General features: G+C 33.9%; 1 protein-coding gene and 2 long non-coding RNA genes across 3 annotated transcripts in view; 1 reads left to right on the top strand and 2 right to left on the bottom strand.

Moving 5' to 3' along the window:
* LOC126976347 (uncharacterized) overlaps positions 1–12344 on the top strand; it is a 500519-nt gene that overhangs the window by 331443 nt on the left and 156732 nt on the right. The gene's annotated exons all lie outside the window — the stretch shown is intronic.
* Positions 1–12344, bottom strand: part of LOC126976348 (uncharacterized) — a 215488-nt gene that overhangs the window by 54690 nt on the left and 148454 nt on the right. The gene's annotated exons all lie outside the window — the stretch shown is intronic.
* Positions 1–12344, bottom strand: part of LOC126976350 (uncharacterized) — an 89771-nt gene that overhangs the window by 54190 nt on the left and 23237 nt on the right. The window contains exon 2 of the long non-coding RNA XR_007731890.1: positions 10943–11005. This is a non-coding gene — a long non-coding RNA (uncharacterized LOC126976350). The remainder of the gene's footprint in view (positions 1–10942; positions 11006–12344) is intronic.

Genomic DNA, 12344 nt, shown 5'->3' with positions numbered 1-12344 from the left:
AATCCTGAACGGTACTGCATTGTTATGGGCAGGGCGTATCAATTACCATCAGCTGAACGTCCTGCTCGTCTCGTCCCATAATGTCATGACAAAAAGTATTGTAGAGTAATAATAATTCTTTATACAGGTCCGTTAGGAGTGGTAGTGATGTAAAACGAGACAGAGTCAGCACCAGCTCGGAGTCAATATCTGCAAGGAATCTTGAATGTCAGGGTTTTCGGGTCAATTTGAACTTCTCTCAAGTCTTTATTACCTTATAGTCTTCATTATATGGTTACTATCTTATCATATAGTCTTTATTATATGGTTACCTTTAATTTTAATATCAGATTAACCTCAAGAACACCTATCCATTTATCAAGATAAGTGACAAATTATTGGGTGAAGTTTACCCAAATCGATGGAATGATCGAGAAGACATTATTGGATGGCAACTATGCTCATCCAAATCCACTATTATTTGTCAACTAGGTATAATCAATAGTTAACTTTCAATATGGACAATATCTGAAAAAGTCAATATAGCATTATTTAAATTATCATGCCACAAATACAAATTGATTATTTTATACATTATATTATAACTGTTTATTTATAATGTTTAAAATAATATTTATAGTACTTTGATATTATCTTTATATATATAATTCTTCTTTAGGTGTGTTGACTGTGAACTCCTCCTAAACGGCTGGGCTGATTTTGATGATTTTTTTGTGTGTTCCAGTGAATTTGAGAATAGTATAGACTTAAGAATCAAAATTCAGCCGATATATAATTGTCCTACTCATGTGTACGTTAGTGAAATCCTTCTAACGGCTGGACCGATTTTTCAAATTTAAGACGTGTGTACAGGACGTCTGTCGGGTCCGCTAGTATATTATAAATCTTATATTTTTTTTTCTATAAACTACAATGTAGGTAACATTACCTACTTAACTTTTACTTACCTACTTTTTACTTTTCAAATAATTTTTTATACTAATAACAAAAAAAATCCGGCGTTTATTCTAAGAAAGTCCCACAAATGCTGAAGAAATTGAAATTGAAACGAATCAAATGTCACGAGGGGCTGCTGAAAACCAGTGTTGTGTTGGTGTCTTCTGCACTGACCAACAATATACTGAGTCAGCTCCTTTTAGCATGGAATCTCGCTCTGCACAGTTCATTTAATTTTTTTTGATTATATTTTAATAATTTTTGTAACATTTAATTTAATTTATTACTTTAAAATTTATACTGTAAATTGAAGGTGTGTGTTTTTATTTTTAATAAAGTGTTTCTATTCTATTCTTATCAGGTATGATAACAAAACCCGTACTGTTAATCTGTTAACAACAATATTAATTGTCTTCTTGTCAAGTGATATTTCACTTTGATTAGTATTTATAGTTCTGATCTGTTATCAAAGAGCTATTGATTTATCAAAGGCTGAGAGTTGGATATGACTGACGTTTTAATTAATCTTCCGATACAACCTTACAATATACATTGACAGCTTCTGTTTGCTTCTGACATGCCTCCCATATTGGATTTGGCGTTCACTAATAGCCTACGTCCTATGTCTACGACAGTGATATGAATATATTTAGTCAAAGGAGAATTGATACGAATGTTTCTTCAAGTGTATAATATATCGCTTTCACAAATCATCAAATGAATATTATTTTATCTTTACATATCTTTATACATATTATGTAATAAATAAACAAAAAAGATAGTTGACAATGCCGAGCCGATGTTGAAACGTTAGGTATTTGTAAATAAAATTGTAATATCTCTGTTTTTTTAATCAAGTACATATAATTAAGAAAGATTAAGATTAAGAAGTATTTGAAGAATCTTCTCGCAGAACTATTTTGGGGATCAATTCACCTGTGTCGTGATTATGCAAAATTATAAACGATTATAAATGCTTACCCATTCAGTGATTCGTTGCCAAGGTTTCGCAAAAATGTTAAAAAATGTATTGTAAATAGATAATTAATAAGTATTCTTGATTTGTTTAATACGTTTATCTTGACTTGTTTGGTACATTTTGTTAACTTCCTAATTTCATTACATCAGAGATGGTTATTTATAACTTATACTTATTTTATATAAATACTAGCTGACCCGGCAAACGTTGTTTTGCCATATAAAGTATAATTCACGCGATAGTTTTATAAGTAATAAATTATAGCCTGTACATCATTTTGTTCTATTGTCAATAGTTTTTGCAGCGCACGCAAAAATAGTTTTTCGATTTTACACCTTGTGTTACAAAATAACAATTTTATTACGGATCCCTAATTTTGAAAAAAAAAAACATAGCCTATAGCCTTCCTCGATAAATGGACTACCCAACACTGAAAGAATTATTCAAATCGGACCAGAATAGCGCGTTCAAACAAACAAACAAACACTGCAGCTTTATAATATTATATATAAATATTTCACACATAATTTAGCATGCGGTATTCATCTTAAAAGGTAATGCATTTAGTAATAAGACCCTTGTAAATTAGCATAATTATAAATGTAATATTGTAATTACCACTAGTGAATATAAATAAATTTATTTATTTATAATTTAAATAAATTTATTTATTTCAATTATAATTCTCCTAACAGCATTTACCTTTGTATGAAAATGTATTAATGATATTATTATTGGTAATTCTTTTAACAAGGAAGATTTTTCCATGCCGTTTCTCGCTTTTCAGTGTGCCATTTTATTTTCAAAGTGGAGGTAGTAATATAACTGCCCTTGAAAATATCAAAAAGAATTTTGAGAAATATGTTTCTTTTATTGAACTTCAATGAAGAATGTATATATTAATTAAGTAATATGTATACGTATACAAAAGGCATATTAGTTATAATATATTACTAATATATATACATAAATTATTATATTATGTGTAGAGTTTAGTTTTATTAGCATATTTATTCCTATATCTATATTAGTTGTTACCCTTTACCCTTAGATAAATTCAAATACAGGCAAAATTCTTACTTGTGGCGAGTGAGCAGTAACTTTAGGCTTTAGGTTTAGATCTATTCTGCACAAACGTAATATCGGCCAGGCAGTTGTTGTGTAACGAATTGTTTGACTAAATAGAGTATACTGATATCTACTGTTATCGTTGACAGTATTAACGAAAGTGTTCGTAACTATTTTAAACTAGTAATTTACTATCCGTAAGGACTTTAAATTGGCTTTTTGTCACTATTAGACTTTTATTTTAAATCATTGTACGCCGTTAGTCTTCCTATATGAATTAAATAAATAAAAAAAGTAAGATCTACAGTAGGAGAATTGCTTTTACAATTGAGCTATGATGAAACCGAGGAAATTATCAATTCAAAATAAATATAACTTAATATTTATATTTGATTATGAATATTTTTATAACTATTTGCTTTATCTATTAAGTACTATTTAATTTAGTGAAGTCTCTTTTTATAAGATAGGTATACTTTAAAGTCAGATAAACATTGTTAGTTTTAGTTCTTTTTCATTCATTATTAACATTAAGTAAAATTATATAGCAGACGGTAATCACTGGTTGGCTCTGCATAGGGTTTCCTAGTGAGCCATCCAGAGGAATTTAATATATTAAAGGTGCCTCTTTGTTTTTTTTTGAGATAGACACTGTAAATTTATATAAGGCATGAAGAACAATTTATAAAATTATAATTATTAATAAATAAATGAAATATATTTTAGAAGCAAATTAAGGTAACACTTCCATTTTATTAAAGTAGTAATACCCAACTGTTTTCCTATAAACAAATTGTTACTTCTAATTAACTCAATTAATAGACTACATTGCATGTATTCTCAGATACAATACCTGAGTACTGGAAATTATTGAGCGATAAAATTCCATGTTTCCTACATATAAGCATATTATAAAAAATTCAGGCAGTGAATACTATAAATTCTCTCCTTTCCTACGACTAAGTCGTAACACGTGCTTCACATTTCTCTCAGATATAATTATCTGTAACCTGTGAAATAGCAATAATTGTACTGAAGGGTACAATTTGTTGTCTCGCAATAAAATATTGTACAGGTGTTGTTGATTATTGTATATATAGTTATAAATGTTACGTTCTCCTTTAAGGATGTAAACGAAATAATAAGGTTAGTCTAATCTAACTTAGTCGTTAGTTAGTTATCATGCTAGTTAGTAAGCAACTATTGAACCTAAAGTGTAATTTCTAGTTAATATTATGAGAAATATTTTTAACTTTAAATAACCGTTATGGTATTTTGTAATCATTAAATATAAAAAGCAGGACAAACGAGTGTACGGATAAACTGGTGTTAAGTGAACTGTGCCACCCACATTCTCTTGCAACACCAGGGGAATCACAGGAGTGCTGCCGGCCTTTAAGGAAGGTGAAGGTGCTTTTCTTGAAGGGTATGTCGTATAGTCCCGGAAACACCGCACAAGGACGTAGAAAAAAGCTCCTTGAAAACCGCAATGTGGAGGACCACCACACATCCAGATGGTGAGGATGATAATATCCTAATTTGTGGCAAGTCGTGCTAAGGTGGAATTTGCTGGCAGGAATCAGGTGAAGCAGCTGTTCGGTACACTCCCCGTGATAAATACAGTAGACGACCCACAATGAAGCGACGCCTCTACACAACGCCAAGTGAGCCAGCCGTTCACAGAGCTCTGAGGCCCCAACAATTTGAACTGCTCTGCGTTGCACGCGATAAAATGGATCGATTGATACTGGGGTGCGCCAGAACAGAGATGACAGCAATACTCCATATGTGGCTGCGCTTATTAGAGCGCTAGAATGAAGCCAATTTGGCTTTGCCCAGATGACCTCGGAATTGGCAATCGCTCGAGATTTCGAGACCCACTATTCCGATACTAGGCGAGGCTTTAAGGGAAGTGTTGTCAAAGAGCGGTGATACGACATATGTTTTTTTTTTGTGGTAAATTCGCAAAATTGAGTATTCTGGGGGAATAATTGGAAATTGTTCAATTTATCCCATTTCGCGACCTTCTCGAGAGAGCACTCGATAGAAGACACAGGTTTCTCCCGGCACTGGTCGGCGATTTCCCGAGAGAGACCTGCATGGCCCGTGGATACGGCATCACCACTGTTTTCGTCTGCATAGCAATGTATGTTGGAGTTGTCCAATATATCATTAATATGCAGAATAAACAGTGCGGGAGATAGCACACAGGCTTGGGGCACTCCAGCGTTCACGGACCTCGGGTTCGAGCAATAACAATCGACAACGACTTGAATGCTGCACACAGTGAGGAAGCTGGAGGTCCACTTGCATAAACTCTAGGGAAGCCCAAATGATGGAAGTTTTGAGAGAAGCACCTTATGCCATACACGATCAAAGGCCTTCGCTGTATCCAGGCTAACTGTCAGGCCTTCCCCCTTGCTTTCGATAGCCGCCGCCCATCTATGTATCAGGTATACCAGAAGATCACCTGCCGACCGACCATCACGAAAGCTGTACTGTCAGTCGTTGATCATCTGGTGACCTTCAAGAGCTGGCGGTTAATTATGCTCTCTATGATTTTGAAGAGCAGGTAGGTAATAGCGAGAGGAAACAACCGGCTCTTAGCATTGTGAGTTGACTACAGCCCGCCATAATTCGTATTACAAACAATCACGCTGAGCGCTCTTCCCTAATACATAGTACACTTTACTTTTGGAACGTATTTTCCCGATAAAGTTACCCTTGTTTCTGATAATGCTCTAGTTATAAACTAGAAACTTATCATCAAAAATTCTAAAGTAGTAATATTATTATTAACTTTCTCACTGCCAATAAACTTGAGGCAAAGTTTTAGATGTCACCTCATTATGATGCAGATTGAGTTCAAAAAGCTGGAACATCGGCTCTTGGTTAGCTAAATTAACTCGTTATCTTCAAAGCGAGTAATACTATTGAATCCGTGTGTATTATTGAAGTTAAACTTCTTTAGGCGAGTTATGAAAACATGATGGGAGTGAAATTTTTACATGCGCGCGCATCACTGTAACACATAAGTAACAGCGTGAAGTTGGTTCCTAAAATTTTTCACGTTTGCGACATTCGTTATTTTGTTTTTGGTTTCTTCGTCATTATTAGGTAGATAGGCAACGGGTTCAAGTCCGTACAGCCGTATTCGTTATTTTATAATTAATTTTCAACGCCATCGTTGCAAGATTTTTACAATATTGTTCTTTCTACAATCGTAGAATAGCACGAGGACTAAATAATTTTAAGGATTTTTGCTTTGTTAGGCCAAAGAAGTATAACCGTGAATACATAAGTACACACACACGTTTTTCTATACATGACTTACTTTATTTAAAATTTACGTATTTATTTACATGCGGTCACTGAGTATTAAAGTACAAACGTTATATAAATCGATTCTCGAAAAAATTTTATATTTAAATTAGGTTACTTACTTAATTTTATAAGATTTAGTTTTATTCTACGTTACTTTTAGTTTGCTACCATTTAAAAGATTTACTTATATATATATTTTTATATTTTTTTTAAAATTAATACAAATACAAAATATGAACAAATTATATACATTGTATAAGCCACACAGGTTTGACCTCGATGCATTATCTTAGTCTACGCCTTAAATTCTATACCTACATACAATTACTAATATCTATAAAAAACAACTAAATATTTATCATGACGTCACCAATTTTTTTTAATGCAAATAAGTGACGAGACAAGCAGGATGTTAATTTGATAGTAATTAATACGCCCTGCCTACTACAATGCAGTTCCGCTCAGGATTCTTGAAAAACCCGAAAATTCTGAGAGGCACTACAATTGCGCTCGTAACCTTGAGACATAAGATGTTAAGTCTCATTTGCCCAGTAATTTCACTAGCTACGACGCCCTTCAGACCGAAAAAAAGTAATGCTTACACATTACTGTAAACACATTTCATAACAGTGATTCGATCCCTCGACCTCGCGGTGTTTCAACTTCGTAATCACAATGATTCAACCACTGGTCCAATGACCGTTTGATCATTATGATGAAATAGTTTAACTATAATCAGTTAGAAGTATAAATTTCATCCAAAATTTCAACGAATGTCTTACGTATTTTCGATCAGGCAACGTGTCCTGACGCAAGTTTACAATTTTATACCCATCCCATGAAGAGTGCTATAGCGGCTAAAGAAGTTTTCACAAGTGTTCACTTCAAAAATTGTTTATAGCATAATAATCCGATTATCTCGAAGACACTACAGAACTTTATTATTATTTAAATTGGTGTTGGAGAGATAGGAGATTCTGTTGAAGGCAGTTGGAGCCAGACGCCGAGAAATACTCAGTAAAGTTAGATTAACGAGTTTTAAAGATTTATTGGTGTTGAAATACGACCTTTTTAATTTTATTGGCTGTATTTATGTGTTTTTTAGATTTGCATTATTTAATAACTTTAACCTATACTCTTTCTTCATTTCCTTTAGTAATTTTGGCTGGATAAACAATCACATTCTCAATGGTGTGATACGCTCGCCTTTTTTTTTTAAATTATAATAGTCTTAGACATTAGAATTAGTTTTTGCAAACCAATTGCTATCATCTAAGTATACTCCCACTTGTATCTTAATTTATGCAGTAGATAATAGCAGTAGAAAAACACAAGATAATGTCTAGTAACATGATAATTACTCACCTGATTACGTTTGTATTATTATTAAAGATTAACGTAAGCATCTTTATCTTGAGCTTTCATGACAAGATTACGTGTTTAAGAATAATCCTGAGTGTCCGATTAACAGTGCTATACAATGTTTAAATAGATTAGTTAATGTTATACGAGTATTTAGTTTCAGGATCAATTTGCCTGAACAAAATTGACAAACTCAAAATTCAATGTATGATAGTAATTAATTTGACTACTGGAAAATAGGAATTATTCACATGGATTATTTTTTTAATATATTATATACACGCCGCCCAGTGTGTGTTGCCAGTGATGACATACGGAACGCAGACGTGGTCCTTATCGAGGAAGGCCATTGTCAGTCACAGGGCAATCTAGAGGACTATGCTAGTAGTTTACTTGCGAGATCGAATCAGAAATGAGGAGATCCGTAAAAGAACCAAAGTCAGCGACATAGCCCAGCTGGTTGTGAAACTGAAGTGGCAGTGGTCAGGGCACATAGTTTGACAGACAGATGGCGGTTGTGCTACATATATATGAGAAGTAGCAAAAAGCCAGTATTTGTAGTTTAAGATTCTCCGGGCGCTCAGAAAATACACTGAGAATTTCGCTTTCGAATTCGCAAATGCGAGACCAAAAAGCCGCAACTCTGCGAAATAATCGGGGACTCTGGCGTCGGCAAACATGACCGATGCAATATTTGGGCAGTCTCATCAGAGTGCGGAATGCATTATTATACTATAATCTGATGCTGCTTCGTGCACTTTTAGTGCAGTTGATCCAAAGCTGACACTTGGTAGGTGATCTTCACGGACATAACTCTCATGTAACAACTAAGGATTCACAAGAGCAGTGCCGATCTTATGAAGCATTAAACGTAAATTTGAATTCAAAGACCAATAACACATAGACAAACAGGCGGTGGACGAACCTATATCTATCCACTAACGCTTCTAGCATAACATACGTCCAATTAAGGTGAAACTGCTACTCAATAACCATATCATTAAAATAAATGAATGCCTGGTGATTTACATATTTTAAAGGGAACATAGGGGACTCACTTGCAGTGAGACTACTTCCATAGGTATGCTAGGTTCTCGTTTCTTCTTAACACAGCACCTTACTTTAAAGATTAATTCTGGTTACACACACTCCAAATAGTTTAATTAGTCTCTTCGATTAATATATACATTATATAGGTAAGCAATGACAATAATTTGTAATATCTTGTTTGAGCACAGCACGTTCCGTGGTGCGGGGATTTTACAACTGAACCGCAGGGGGTACGGGGAAGGCAGAGGTTAGTATTTATTTAATAGAATGAAGGACTGCGTGTGTATGTATGTATATATTGATTCAATAATTAATTAATTAATTTTATTTTATTTTTATATGTTAATATTTGGGAGACCTACAATTATAACTTATGAAATAATTTAAATTAATGAAGGGTACTTAAAAGTTTCCATATTTATATTTAATTATCTACTATTGTTTTGTAAATATGATAAGTTTAGTTAGTTAGTTATCCAATCCCTCTATGCAGGTAATAATAACTAAAGCATGTTAACAATATCTGTAAACCAATGACGCAAAATATATTGAAAATATTTGTAAAATATTTCAGTTGGTGCTGGGGCTGCTGCTTTAACTGGCGAAGACAGCAAGCGTCGCAAATGTCGATCTCAGTGAGTCATACTTACATCTTTGTGCCGTTTACCATCGAGACACTGGGCCCGTGGGGCCCAGAGGAGCGGAGACTGTACAAAGTACTATATTCGCGCCTCAATAAGGCTACTGCAAACCCAAGCGCTGTCAGCTATTTCGGTCAACGGATCAGCCTACCTATCCAACGCGGAAATGCTGCCAGTATTCTTGGTACGCTTCCTTCGTTGTTCGTAATGATAGTTTTAATTTTATATAGTCACAGTATTGTAAATATAGTTATAAGATTTGTTTCGTTGAGTACTTAAACTCAAATAATATTAATACAGTATATAAAAAAATTTAAGATTTGCACGAGAATTCCAGACTTGTACGCAAAACTTGTTGGTGTCGGAGATTCTCTTGAAGGATAAATTCAAAAATAATGACAAATTAATAATACCAAATCTTTTATTGAAAACTTGCCTTGTGGTGATGTAATTCGTACAGCCGGGCACTAATTACGCATAAATATGTTTTTTTTTTATTTATCATATTACGTATACCGATATAAAACTAGGTCAAATTAGCATCTAAAAAAACCACAAAGGTTAACAACTAATGCTAATAACACTTAATAATACGTCACAACTCACAACTTATGCTATAAATTAAATGAACACAGTGAAAATATTTTAAAAGACTTAAAAACGAATAAATGTATTACTCGTATACCAACTTACTAAAATATGGACAAGATTCAAATATACATAGGGTCAATTATAAATGCGAAAGTTTGTGAGTGTGTGTTTGTTTGTTACTTCTTCACGCAAAAACTACTGAATGGAATGTAATGAAATCTTACAATAATAGGTATAGCTTACACATTAGAATAACACTTAGACTTATTCTGATGTTTATAAAGATATAGTGGGAATTATCAAAAATATGAGTGTCTGGCGCGTGGTACCTCTGAGCTAATCGCTTCATAGACTGGTATGTGATGTATATTGACGATGACGATAAACAACCGAGTGCGCGATATTATGGTCCGGTCTGGTGACAGGTGAATGGGACGGGCTCGCAGCCGGTTTTACGACTGTGGACGAGGCAGTTATTAATTGCTAACGCCTACAGTTCCAACAATCGCAATAATCAATTAATCGCAGGGTACCTCTCTCGATCCCTCTCAATCATTTGTAAGCACAGAACAGTTTAAAGAGATTTAATTATTTATCCTTTTGCCTGTTTTGTGTATGTAAGCATCTATGTGATACAAAGAGCTGGGCTTAGATCGCAATTTATGCTCCAATAAACGAACTACGTTGGAATGACTCCAGCCGCTGAATTTGTTTGCTACGAAAAAGAAAAACTGTTCTGGATAACTTCTCTCGAATAATTGTTTAGTGCAGTTTGGGACTACAGTAGAAAAATTATTGTCTATTTGTGTTAAAGGAATTAATTTAAAATACGAGAAATATGCATATATTAGAAGTATATTTATATTGATTTGAGAGTTTTTATTTATTATAAGTGTTACAAAGTTTATTAATAGAAAACAGGCTGTAGTTTAGTCCGCCATACTCTATAAGAGGTAATAATATAAATAATATTGAAGCATCTTTTGCTGACCTTGTGTTGGCAGGCGTGGTATTAAGGAGTTGTGGCTTCATCTACAGGGCACATCTACACAACCTGAGAATCAAACAAAGACATATCATATGAACTTGGCTCAGTGGAAGAGCGCTCGTACAGAACGCGAGACGTCGCGGGTTGGGGTTGCGCATCACTTAAAATATAAAATTACAAATTTGTTTATGAAAATAGTACTATCGAATTGATCCGAAGATAAAGTGGGAAGATAGTCGTCAAAACTCCCTTACGAATCGTTGAACCCATGTTTGGGCTAATTAGAATTTAAACAATTATTATTTTAATACAAGTCTAAATGTTTAATAACTTTTTGGAAGTTATTAATCGGTATTTTCTTGTATTATACTTTTAAGTACGGTACTTTGTTAATAGGTCAATATATTTTGGATTTTTTTTATTTATAAAACATTTCCTCTTTAAACTTATATATTTTTTCAATACTATAATTATTAATGATAAATTTCCAAGATATACAAAAATTAAATAAATTAAATAATTTCTGGTTTGGTGAAGCTCAGGATGTAAGGCACGTATTTGAAACATCTTTGATAGTATTTTAATAACAGCTTACCGTCAATATCACAGCATTTTATTTTCCTTTTATGAATTTCACACAAAATACTATAATGTTAAAATCCCCATATAAATATTACAACCCAACAGTAAAACATATGAATTTTATTGTTTGGCAAGATTGACTCATACTTTATTAAGTTTATTTTTACTGTGATTTGCACTCTACACTCCCCCCATCTTGAAAGTACATTTAAAGAATTGGAGGCAGTCAAATATTTTTCTAAGAGTGTTATGTGCTGAATAAATAACGCACTAAAAAAATAAGGACACCTTGTGTCACCTTACATAACAGTGTACCACCAAAACAAGCCGATTAACATGTAAATACATAGCCCCTTTCTTTTTTTTTTAATAATATGTCGGACTCGAGTGTCCGCGTAAGCGGACGCCCTATACCGACTAAAACCTCCTCTGTGCTGTTAGCAGCCTTGGCTTTCACAGCGAAGTAGGACGTGGGCCGTGGAGGCCGCAAAGACTACGCAACAACAGTCGCGGGGCGTCTCCTAAGGAGACTCGAACCTTAGACCGGCTGTGTGCTTGTAGGAAACACACATAGCCCCACGCACACACTTACACTACTACATGCCGATAGGCGGCCATTATAAGAATTGTCATCGTCTGTGACAGATCAGTTTGCGTCTCAATAAAATATTTTAAAAATGCCGTCGTGCGTTGTGAAAAAGTGTAAAAACGATATTATATAAGCATTTGTGGCGATATATGATTATTCAAGGGAGAAAAAATTGTGTAACTAGTATTCCCCGTAACCGCACACACACTAGCATAACGGTGCTTCACTTGCTAC

This window comes from Leptidea sinapis, chromosome 40 (genome assembly GCF_905404315.1).
Source record: "Leptidea sinapis chromosome 40, ilLepSina1.1, whole genome shotgun sequence".
In the NCBI taxonomy this organism is placed as follows: Eukaryota; Metazoa; Arthropoda; class Insecta; order Lepidoptera; family Pieridae; genus Leptidea; species Leptidea sinapis.
Note: the sequence above shows the minus strand (reverse complement) of the source record. Positions and strands in the feature narration are given on the sequence as shown.